At 51.5% G+C, this 11888-nt stretch overlaps 2 long non-coding RNA genes across 2 annotated transcripts in view; both read left to right on the top strand.

Moving 5' to 3' along the window:
• The first annotated feature begins 1564 nt into the window (after positions 1 to 1564).
• LOC311607100 lies at positions 1565 to 2667 on the top strand. The gene is made up of 2 exons (XR_014782531.1): positions 1565 to 1701; positions 2305 to 2667. It is a non-coding gene; the product is annotated as an uncharacterized lncRNA (long non-coding RNA).
• Positions 2668 to 6991: 4324 nt separating this feature from the next.
• LOC311607099 overlaps positions 6992 to 11888 on the top strand; it is a 16702-nt gene continuing 11805 nt past the window's right edge. Inside the window, exon 1 of the long non-coding RNA XR_014782530.1 lies at positions 6992 to 7618. This is a non-coding gene — a long non-coding RNA (uncharacterized lncRNA). The remainder of the gene's footprint in view (positions 7619 to 11888) is intronic.

The following is an 11888-nucleotide window of genomic DNA, read 5'->3' on the forward strand; positions in this document are numbered from 1 at the left end:
TGCCGGGCGGTGGTGGCACACCCCTTTAGTCCCAGCACTCAGAGGCAGAGGCAGGCGGAGCTCTGTAAATGTAAGGCTAGGCTGGTCTGCAAAATGAGTATAGGAGTGATACAATGGCTCAGAGAGAACAGGCTAAGCCCAGGGACTTGTGTTTAATCCTAGCACAGCCAAGGCTACACAGAGAAACCCTGTCTGAAAAGCAAAACCAAAAAAGCTGGAGGTACAACTATACCACCATTTTACATAAATATTTTGTATCTTAAGACATGGTTCTATTTATAACATCATTTCTGTATTTTTAATACCAGTGACACTTGTGAAACAACATTGAGTCATGTCTGCATTTGATTGATGGTCTCTGGGTAGCCATCCTTAAAGAGCCCTTGTTTGGTTGTGGTGAGCAAATTTGCTTACCATTTCCCATCATGCAATTTTACCTATGTAAATGAAAGGATGAAGTATCAGGCTGTAGATAATTCTGATTGGTTGCACTTCTGTGACTCCACGTGAGTAAAGAGAAAACTAGGGTTTTCTGCCAAAGGATTGTTTTCTTCCTTCCTTCCTTCCTTCCTTCCTTCCTTTCTTTCTTTCTTTCTTTCTTTCAAAAGTTTTATCTATTCTTTATACAGTTTTCTGCCTGCATTCTGTTAGCTGGCCAGAAGATGGCACCAGATCTCAATTTAGGGTGTTAGGAACACTCTAAGAACAGCCAATGCTCTTCTGAGCCATTTTTCTTAAAGTTAATTTTTTATCCCTCCCCCCTTTTGTAATGTGATTGAAACTTGTACCTGTTATTCCCACCCTTTTCCTCTCTTTCTCTAGCTCGTATTTTATGTCTGTAAGTGTTTCACCTGTTTTTTGACTCCACCTGCCTTAACAAATTGATTTCCAGGGTTACAACATCTGTTTAAAAGAAGACAAAGGGCTGGAGAGAGTGCTTGGCAGTCTGACTGCTCTTCCAGGACCCAGATTCAAGTCCCAGCATCACGTGAAGGTGGTGGCAGCTGCAATGCACACCTTTAATCCCAGCATTTTCAGGTATGACTAAAGGCCATTTGCTTAAGGCTAGCACCTTAGCCTAGGTCCTCAGCATGCTGGTTACCTCCAGGAATCTCTGGATTCCTGCTGAATAGGTTTCTTATCAGTAGAGGGTTGGGCTTGTGGTCTTCCCTGAGGGCTATATGAGGCTCCTTAGAGGATCTTGTGGTTCCAGATCAGGGGAAGAAATATGTGTATGTGAAGGTCAGAGGATAAATGCAGGTGCCCATTTCTTATTTTCTTTTTGACACAGGTTCTCTGTGTAGTGCCTGCAATCCAGGAACTCAGTAAATACAGCAGGCTGGCCAACAAATCAGAGATTACCCTTTTCCAGCCTCCTCAGTGATTGTATTAAAGGTGTACAAAACGTCCCCAGCCCAGGAGACAAGCACTGTCAGTTAACTCAGAAAAGCCCCTCCCACCTGGCTTGGGGTGGGGAAGCAATCCCAGTAAGAGCTGCTTTGCCTTTCAGGTCAATGTTACCAACAGATCAAAGGACATCGACAGTCATGCATTTGTAGGAGGAGTCCGGCAACATGTGGCTTCATCTAGACCTTCATGGTCAACTGAAGGTTCATGGAGAGGAGTGGGCACAATCCTCAGGGAGCATACAGCAACCACGAAATACTTTCAAGGAAGCAATCTGCCAGGACAGTCTACAAGGTAAGATGTACATAGACTTTACCGACCTGCCTGTGTGTCTGGGAACCCTGTGCATGCCCGTTATTTCAGAAGTCAGACAAAGAGGGCAAATCTGTTGAAATTAGAGTTATGAATGGTGGTAAGCTGCTTGCTGGACTCAAACTCAGAGAGTCACTTGCCTTTGGCTTCCAGATGGTGAACTGTTTTGTCTTGGTTTTGGTTTATCTCAGCAAGGGATTTGGTTTGGTGTGTGTGTGTGTGTGTGTGTGTGTGTGTGTGTGTGTGTGTGTAGTCACAGGTTTATCTGCATGGGTTGATTCTATATTTTGGTTTTTTTGGTGTGTGTACTCAGGGATATCACTGTGTAGTCCTGACTGTTCCAAAACTGACTCTGTAGAACATGCAGGATGCAGACCAAGTGCTTGAATTTGGTTTGGTTAGGTTTGGTTTTCTATATTTTAGAGAGGGTTTGTTTTAACAGTCCAAATTGTCCTGGGACTTACTCTGTAGAAACAAAACTTCTCAGAGGCCTGGTGTTGGCTCAGAGTTAATAGCTTGAGGCTTATGAGCAAAAGCAATGGCTAATGTATTTTTTTTCATAAATTATATTTTTTTTTGTTACAGTGCCTCAGAATTTAAACAAAAGAGAACATTAAGAAAAAAAAATGGATATTGGAGCAATGGCTCAGGGATTAAGAGCACTGGCTGCTCTTCCAAAGTTCCTGAGTTCAATTCCCAGCAACAACATGGTGGCTTACAGCCATCTGTAACAAGATCTGATGCCCTCTTCTGTCTGATGCCCTCTTCAATTATGTTCATGCTTATATTTATTCATTTATGTGTATTATGTATTTTTATAATCAGTTACTTATCTGAGTCAGCATATATTTCTGTATAGTGCTAGGTACTCTGTTGTCATACTGTTTTTGTGGATTGGCTAAAGAGTAATTGATGCATTAAACCATCTGGCATTGGTGTGAAATGCTACTTTCCGGGTACTGACCAGCTGTGATCTTGTAGAAGATGCACTGTTTGTTAATCAGAAGAATTAATCCCTGATTATGGAATTCCTGATTTGATTCAAATAGTTTTAAAAGTTAAAGTTAGTTTATGGCTGCAATAAATGCCTTTGTGGACCTCCAGATGCCTCACTAAGAATAGCCTTGTAGCAGATTTGTGGCTTCAGATAAGCCCCGTCTCCAGATGGCACCACAAATCCTGGTATTTCTCCATAAATATAGGCAAGTTTGTTTGAACTTCGCATGAACCTAAGTGCAATGAAGCTACCTAGAGAGGTCTGAATTTACTCTGTGTCTTAGAATGAAAGGCATAAAATTATTGTACTGAGCACATAATGAACTAAGAGATAGCTGGATAATGTGTAGTAAGGTCTGTCCTAATTGATAAGTCATATACTCTTGTAAGTTTCAGACACTATTAACCTTAGGCCCTGGCAACCTTTGTCATTCTGAAATCACTATGAACTTATGTAATGGATACATAGATAAGATATGTGTACCTCGGGCTGGAGAGATGGATCCGTGGGTAAGAGTGCGGCCTGCTCTTTCAAAGGTTCTGAGTTCAATCCTCAGCAAACAAAAGGTGGCTCACAGCCATCTACAATGTAATGTGATGTGATGCCCTCTTCTGGCCTGAAGGTGTACATGCAGGCAAACAATGTATACATAAGAAATAAATACATAAATCTTTAAGATATGCGTAGCTCTAAAACATGTAACCTCTTATATTTTAGAATTCATCTGTTTTTGTTATTAATTGTACTCTTTTGACTATGAGATAATTAATTACGTTTTCTCAGAAGTATAAGTATGGTCTTCTACAATAAATGCTACTGAAAGTGGGAAGCTTAACCAGTTGAAGTTAAGATGCCTGACTTCATCTGCCTCTTCTCTTGAACCTTTTCTCTTGAATATTCGCAAATAAGTTAGCAGACTCAAGGCATCAGCCTTCTATGGCTAAAACCCTAAGTTTACATTGGCTTATTGGAGATCTCTGCAAGGAAGCCTATCTACAGGTCAAAGAGCCTCCTTTTACGACCCCCGTGCAGTCTCTAGCCCCAAGCTGCTTTTACAGCCTCAGCCATAGGGATATTGTGGCCAGTTTAAGTTCTCCTCCTCGACCCAGTACAGCCAGTCCTTAGAGAAGAAACCCTGGGCTCTTTTCCCCTTCCCTCCTACCTCTTTCAGTCCTGATCGCTTGCCTGAGCCATCAGCTCTGGCCACCCAAGAAATGAAGCAAACTGGAAGGAAATCTGCAGCCAGCACCAGAGACCCCACCCCGGACCTCTCCAGAGTCACAGCCGGGCATTAACACTTATGTTTATTCATTTTATGTGTGTTCTGTATTCTTGTTTTGGTTTTGCCTGCAATCATGTCTGGGGAGGGTGTCAGATTCCATGTAACTGGAGTTACAGGCAGTTGTGAGCTGCCATGTGGATGCAATGAATTGAAGCTGCCTCTCCTGGAAGTGACTGGTTGCATCAATGTATAGTCGGGAATTTTTTTCCTTTCCTTTCCTCTTTTTTTTTTTTTTCTTTTTCTTTTTGCGATTCACTACCCGCTGTGTAGACGAGGCTGGCCTCACACTCACAACAACCCACCTGTCTCTGCCTCCCGAGTGCTGGGATGAAAGAAAGGCGTGTGCCACCACCGCCTGGCTACTGAAAGATTCTGAACTAGTTTTTTCCCCCTGTCATTATGGTTAATTTAAAAGTTTATTTTCAATTAAAAATATTTATTCATTTTTATGTGTACAGGCCTGCGTGTACGCCTGCATGCCAGAGGAGGACGTTAGATCAAATTATAGATGGCTGTGAGCCACCGTGTGCTCGCTGGGAACGCAACTCAGGACCTCTGGAGGGGCAGTCAGTGCTCTTAACCTCTGAGCCACCTCTCCATCCAGCTCTTAATTTTTGTTTTTTGTTTTCAGAGAGCGAGTTAAGCCTCTATGTGGTTTGTCTTTTCATGGAGCAGCGAGGGAACTGTGTAGTGATCTAGGGAAGAGGCTTCCCTATAATTCTGTACATGCACAGTGGGGTTAAGTTCTGAAACCGGAACTTAAAGAAGCCAGCTCTGTGTGGTCCTGTAGGCCTTGAATCCCGTAGCTCTGAAGGCAGAGGCAGGTGAAACTCTGTGAGCTGGAGGCAGGCCTCATCTAGTTAGGGATTTCCATGGTTACACGTGGGGTATGGAGACTACACTAAATAAAGGACCAGTTTATCCTTGATAGATAGCTGAATAAAGACTTAAATATGTACTTGGAAAAACCAAACACAGAAGTCCACCTGTCTCTGCTGTGATTACATGAGGAAACTATGATGCTTGGCCTCCATTTGTCTTTCTGTCTGTGTATCATCTATCTATCTACTTATGTACTTACTTATCTAAGGTTTTTGGAGATAGACTGACTTTCTCTCTCTCTCTCTCTCTCTCTCTCTCTCTCTCTCTCTCTCTCTCTCTCTCTCTCTCTCTCCCTCCCTCCCTCCCCCCCCCCACCCCTCTGGCTGTCTTTGAAACTGATGTGTAGATCGACTTAGGTTGGAACTCCCAGGACTACCTAGAAACTTTCTTGGAGATAAAGAGCTGAAAAGACCAGCATGGTGGCACACGCCATTCATCCCAGCACTTGGGAGGCAGAGGTAGGTGGATCTCTGTGAGTCTGAGACCAGCCTGGTCTAAAAACAGAGTTCCAGGACACCCAAGGCTACCCAGAGAAACCCTGTCTCGAAAAACCAATATAAATAAGTAAATAAATAAATGAAATTAAAGGAAGCAGGGCCTGGTGGTGCACGCCAGGACAATTAATTATATCTGCTTTAGTTTATTTTTTTTCTTATGACTAATGCAATGAAAAACTTAAATGATCAGTGCATTGCTGCCACCATGCCTGGCTCTTTCCTTCCTTCCTTCCTTCCTTTCCTCCTCCTCCTCCTCTTCCTTCTCATCCTTCTAATATATATATATATTTTTTGAGACAAGGTTTCTCTGTGTTAGCCTTGGCCGTCCTGGACTCACTTTGTAGACCAGGCTGGCCTTGAACTCACATCGATCCGCCTGCCTCTACCTCCCGAGTGCTGGGATTAAAGCTTCCTTCTGATATTTTTATTAATTAAAAAACAATTTTTTTTTTTTTAAAGACAGGGAGTTAAACAGTTTGGTTGGTTTTCTTTTCACACAGCGAGGGTACTGTGCAGATTAGGAGAACTTCCTCAGAATTCCACACATGCAAATTGGGTTTAAGTTCTGGTCCTCCAGAGTAAACGACCTTGAAAAGTATGTCCCAGGACTGCTTCCATATTGGTGAGGTAAGCCACCGTGATATCTGCCCTCCAGAAGGTGGCTTCATTTTGGTGAACACCGTCAGAGAATTTGACTTTAAACTAAACATACGATAAAGTGACAGCGTTATGGGTTCAAGATTAGCCACACACTGACCACTAGAACCCCAGACTTAGATCCATGGAAGGTAAAGAAATGAAAGGAGGCCGGGTGTGGTCTCGCTCGTGCGCGCACACCCACCCACCCACCTTTAATCCAATCACTCAGTGGACATAAGCAGTTAGAATTCTGTGCATTGAAGGGAGGTCTGATCTGGAGAGGGATAGTGAGTGATTTCCAGTGACTCTTATCCTAACTACCATCTGTCTGTCTGTGTGTCTGTGTGTCTGTCTGTCTATCTATGTATCTATAGGTTAGGGAATCCGAAGCTCTGTCTGTGCTGCATTAACTTTGGATATGCTGGCCCATGTCTGGAAATGAACAGATTGTGTGTGGGTTGCTCATGTGTCTTTTTTAGCATACTCGATTTTTGTTTTTGGTGGGGTTTTTTGGTTTTGTTTGTTTGTTTTGTTTAGGTTTGTCAAGACAGGGTCTCTCTGTGTATCCTTGTCCATCCCAGACTCAATCTGTAGACCAGGCTGGCCTCCAACTCACAGTGATCTGCCTGCCTCTGCCTCCTGAGTGTTGTGTTGTGATTCAAGGCACACATTTGATTTTTATTTCACTATTAAATTTGCTTTACTTTTATGTGGTAGCCATGGTAGCAGGCGCCATGGATTGTTCCACCTCTCTTACCTTCAGTGCTCCAGACGCATGAGGGGAAGGGGAAGCCTAACCTAGGGTGCTTCAAAAGCCTTGGGCTCCTCCCTGTAATGAACAGACTTTGTTATGCTGGCCCATACCTAACAAGTAGGAGTCATCCTGGGCAAAAAGAGCCACCCACCCCCACACCAAAAAATGTCCAGAGAGAGAGAGAGAGACAGGCAGAGAGACAGAGGGAGAGACTTTCTGACCAAAGTGCAATATTTAGTGTGAGAGAGAGAGAGAGAGAGAGAGAGAGAGAGAGAGAGAGAGAGAGAGAGAGAGAGAGAGAGAGAGAGAGAGAGAGGGGTTGGTTGGGGATGGACGGGCAGCAGCAGAACCCGAGCGGTGAAGTGTTTTCAAAAGGAGACCCAAAGGGCGTCGCGGCGGCGTGGTGGATGTGACCTTGCTGCCTCCCTCCCTCACACCGAGTTTGGATGCCACCTTCCCCCAATTGTGCCGGTCCCTGACCCCACTACCCGATTGGTCGTCAGTCACGTCCCTTTTCTCTCTTTCCCTTGGGCCTCCCTTCTTAGAGAAGGATTCGGCTGTTTTCGCAGCTCCCTGTCCTACTTTCGTTTTCGCAGCCTGAGAGTCCAGGCGCGTTCACTCTGTTCGTGTGGGACAACGTCCACCGTTGGTTCTTTCCACTCGGGAGAGGTGGTGGGTAGCCGGCTCAGCGGTGCGTGCGTGTCCCTCAGAGCAAGGGAGGACCCTCCGTGGTCACGCCAGGAGTCCGTGCTTTCCTGCGGCGGCGGCGGCGGCGGCGGCGGCGGCGGCGGCGGCGGCTGTGTTGGGTTCCCAGGACGATCCGGAGGGTTGTCGGGCGACACCTAGCGGTGGGTGACAGTGTTGTCAGGCGACACCTAGCGGTGACAGCGTTCTGCAACGCTCCTGGTTCCCGGTCGGCGACGAGGACGGCAGAGTGCCTGGTGTGATTCGGCGACGGTGACGAGAGTCCCGGCAGGGAGGGACGGTGCTCCCGGAGGTGGTGCCGTGTTTGAGAACGGTGTGAGGCGTAGGCGCTTGTACGCTGATAGCCGCCGCGCCAGCTCTGAGTGTCACTTGTCACCAGCTGGGACCAATTGGTGACAGGGACGGTGGCGGCTTGAGCGGGTCGACCAGAAAGCTCCTAGGTGTCTGAACCAGGGCCGATCCAGGCTCGTCGGAGACCGCGACGGGGACTCTGGGTCCCAAGCCCGAGGGGACGCGGTGTCCCCGGCCACCCAGCCGGAGTGTCCCCGCTCTCGGAGCCTTTTTTTTTTTTTTTTTCCTCCTCCCCATTGACGAGGCTTCGGTCCCCGGCGGCCGGGTCACTGGGTCCTAAAGCCGAGGGGACGCGGTGTCCCCGGCCACCCAGCCGGAGTGTCCCGGCTCTCGGAGCCTTTTTCTTTTTCTTTTTTCTTTTTCCCCTTCTCCCCTCCCTCGATGAGGCTCCGGTCCCCGGCGGCCGGGTCACTGGGTCCTAAAGCCGAGGGGACGCGGTGTCCCCGGCCACCCAGCCGGCGTGTCCCCGCTCTCGGAGCCTTTTTCTTTTTCTTTCTTTTTTTTCCCCTTCTCCCCTCCCTCGATGAGGCTCCGGTCCCCGGCGGCCGGGTCACTGGGTCCTAAAGCCGAGGGGACGCGGTGTCCCCGGCCACCCAGCCGGAGTGTCCCCGCTCTCGGAGCCTTTTTTTTTTTTTTTTTTTCCTCCTCCCCATTGACGAGGCTCCGGTCCCCGGCGGCCGGGTCACTGGGTCCTAAAGCCGAGGGGACGCGGTGTCCCCGGCCACCCAGCCGGAGTGTCCCGGCTCTCGGAGCCTTTTTCTTTTTCTTTTTTCTTTTTCCCCTTCTCCCCTCCCTCGATGAGGCTCCGGTCCCCGGCGGCCGGGTCACTGGGTCCTAAAGCCGAGGGGACGCGGTGTCCCCGGCCACCCAGCCGGAGTGTCCCGGCTCTCGGAGCCTTTTTTTTTTTTTTCCCTCCTCCTCCCCATTGACGAGGCTTCGGTCCCTGGCGGCCGGGTCACTGGGTCCTAAAGCCGAGGGGACGCGGTGTCCCCGGCCACCCAGCCGGAGTGTCTCAGCTCGTCACCGACTCCTTGGATCGCAACGCCTTTAAGTCCTTGGCGGCGTGCTTTGGTGTCACTTTGGCGGGAGGATGCTTGGGTGCTGGGCTCTCATGCATGTGCCTCTCGCTCTCTGGGTCCTTTGACAGTTGTCAGGTCGACCAGCTGTCCCTTTTTGGTCCGGTTCTCTTGTCTATGGGGACATTTTTGGGACATGTCACTGGGTGTGACTTCCAGGAGTTCCCTGTGTCCTGTGAATGTTGTCCCTCTCCCTGAGGTCTATTTGAGTGGTTGTGATCTCTGCATATTGTACCTGTCTGCCTGTGCTGACACGCTGTCCTTTGGTTGGAGACCTTAAAGGGACATGGCCTCTTTTAAGGCAGCTGGCTCTGCTCTTGGTGCCACAATGCATGCAGTTGCCTGACTCTGAGGCTGGGCTGGCGCGGCGCTCGCTTGTTGGCTCTCCCGTGCTGCTTGCGGTTGCGTGCTGTGCCCTCGCTTGGCGACCTTTTTTCGATAGCCGCCTTCTTCCTCTCGCTTTATTTTATTTTATTTTGCGTGTCAGGCGTTTCCCGATCTCTTGCGGTTATCGTCGCCTCTCCTACCGTTTTTTTGGGGAAAAAAAGGAAGGGAGACGTCTTTATTTTTTGTTTTTTGTTTTTTTCCCTCACTCCGGTCCATCAGCTCGTTGGGGTTCCCGGGTCTCTCCGTGCGCTGTGTGTGTCCCGGTCTTCTGCCACTTTGTGCCTCCCGAGTGCACTGTTGTGTTTCGAGGGTTTTTTTTTTTTTTTTGTGGCAGCTCTTGTGTCTGCTTTTTTTTTATTTTTATTTTTATTTTTTTTATTTTTTATTTTTTTAAATTTCCCTCTTCCGTTGCTTTCCGTATCCTCCCGTTGTTCGCTTTGCCCGTTGTACGAACGCGTGCCGGTTGTCTTCCCCGATCCGGATGGCTGGCTTTTTAAAATTTGGTTTCCTTGGTTGGATCGATGTGGTGCTCTCGTGCTCTCTTCGGGTCGGGGGCCTAAGCCGCGCCAGGCGAGGGACGGACATTCATGGCGAATGGGCATTCCTTGCGAATGTCGCCCGCTCTTCTCGTTCTGCCAGCGGGCCCCTCGCCTCTCCATCCCGCCCCGCTCGGGGCCGGTGTGTGGAAGGCAGGGGTGCGGTTACCCGGCTCGAGCCCATCTCCCCCAGCCACACTTGATCCGGTGGTTCGTGGGGGTTCCTGGGACGCGTCGGTCGCTGTCGCTGCCCCGGCGCGGTTCGCTCTTGCAGTTTGGCCCTCTTCCCCGATCCCGGGAACGTGTGGTCGGTCTGTCGCGTCGCCATGCCCTTCCCGACCGGCGTGTGCACGCTCCGCGCTCAGTGTTTGCGGTCCTCGCGGTGCTCCTGGAGCGCTCCGGGCTTTTTGGCCCACAAGGTGCCCGGTTCTGAGTTTGGTGGCGGCGTCTCCCGCTCCCCGTCGCTTCCTCCCGTGCTCGGTCTTTGCTACTTGTTGGCTCTCGAGGGAAAAAAGGAAGGAGGGGTCGAGAAGGGGCGGCGGTAAGTTTCGACGGCGTTCCCAAAGGGGGGAATGCCTGCTTTCCTCGGACGGGGCGGTCCGTAACACGTTCGGTGTCGCGGATGTTCGTCTCCGTCGGGACGAGCGCCCGCCACGCGCTGCTGCCTCCCCCCCGACGGGCTTGCGTGTTGGCTGTGGCTGAGCGCTGCGCGGCCGGCCTCTTGCCCGCTGCCTCGTCAGCGGTGCGGTAATCTGCCCTCTCGCCCACCCGGCGAGGGGGTCTTGAGAGGCGTCTGGCTTCCGGGGGGGCCTTGTTTTCTTGGCCCGGGTCCCCCTCTGGCCGCGAGTGCTCGAGAATGTCCCAGAGACGAGGAAAAAGCGGCCTTGCTGAGATTACCGCAGACCCCTCCTCGCCCGCCGGTCCTCCGTGGACCGTGCGCATGCGCGTGCGCAGGTACCCGAGTCCTCGATGCACGTCGCTTCTGGCTACCCGGGACCGGGGGGAAATCGTCGAGCTGGGTCCCGTCCCACCCTCAGTGAGGAAAAAGTCCTTCTCTAGCTATCCGAGGGAAGGGTGTGGCTACGATCTTCGCGGGGGGGGGTTATCCGACTGGCCCCCTCCCGGCTGTTGCCCACCCCGACCGCCTCTCAGCGCGCAGCTTTGGCCGAACCGTTCTTCCCATCACCCCTTCCGTCTCCCGACTTTCGGGAGGGGTGGGTGGGTCGAGCGCAGGTTGTCACTGCTCTTTTCTCGTTTACCGCGGCCCGCGCCTCCTCGCTCCGAGACCGGGGAGGGATCACGCGGGGCAGAGCCTTGCCGTCGTGTCGGTGGTGCGGAGCGCTGGGGTTTTCTCGGTTGGTGGTGGTTTGAGGCTGGAAGGGGCCGTGCACATGCCCGCGTGCGCGGTGCCCCCATCCCCCATCCCGCATCCCCTTCCCTTCCTCCGAGGGTTGCCGCGAGATGAGTGGGGAAAGAGGGTAAGGGCGGCGGTGTTGGGCTCCCGGTCCCGCCCGTCTCCCGTCGCCCGGGCTTGCCCCGCCGTGTGCGGTCCTCCCGAGCGCGCGCGCCCCCGTGTTGGCCGTTCCCGCGGCGCGGACGTGCCAGGGCGCGGTACGTGCGTCTGCTCGTGCGGTCGTGTTGGCGTCGCCTGGTTCGCGGCTTCGCCCCCCCCCGCGCTCTCCTCGGCAGCGTTCCCACGGTTGGGGAAACGCGGGTGACCTGTTGCCCCCCTCCTGGGGGTCGGAGCGGTCCGGGAATCTGGCGGGATTGATCGCTCTCTCGGAGGCAGCCTTTGGGGAACCGCGGCCGCCGGGACGTGTCTCGGCGCGTCGTCGGACGATGTGGGGGCTCGTTCCGCTGTGTCGTTCCCCCTCCCCGCTGGCACGCGGGTGGAGCCTTTTGGAGGGGCGTCCCGGCCCCGCGGCTTCGCGGCGGCGTTTGTGTGCGTCATGGGGGCGCTGGGGAGGCCTCGCGTGCGTCCGTCCGGCCCCGCGAGGGGATAAGAGAGGGTTAGTGGCTTTCCGGTGGTCCGTCGGTGGTGGGTCCGCTGGCCTCGGTGCGTG

Source organism: Acomys minous (genome assembly GCF_964271855.1).
Source record: "Acomys minous genome assembly, chromosome: 10".
In the NCBI taxonomy this organism is placed as follows: Eukaryota; Metazoa; Chordata; class Mammalia; order Rodentia; family Muridae; genus Acomys; species Acomys minous.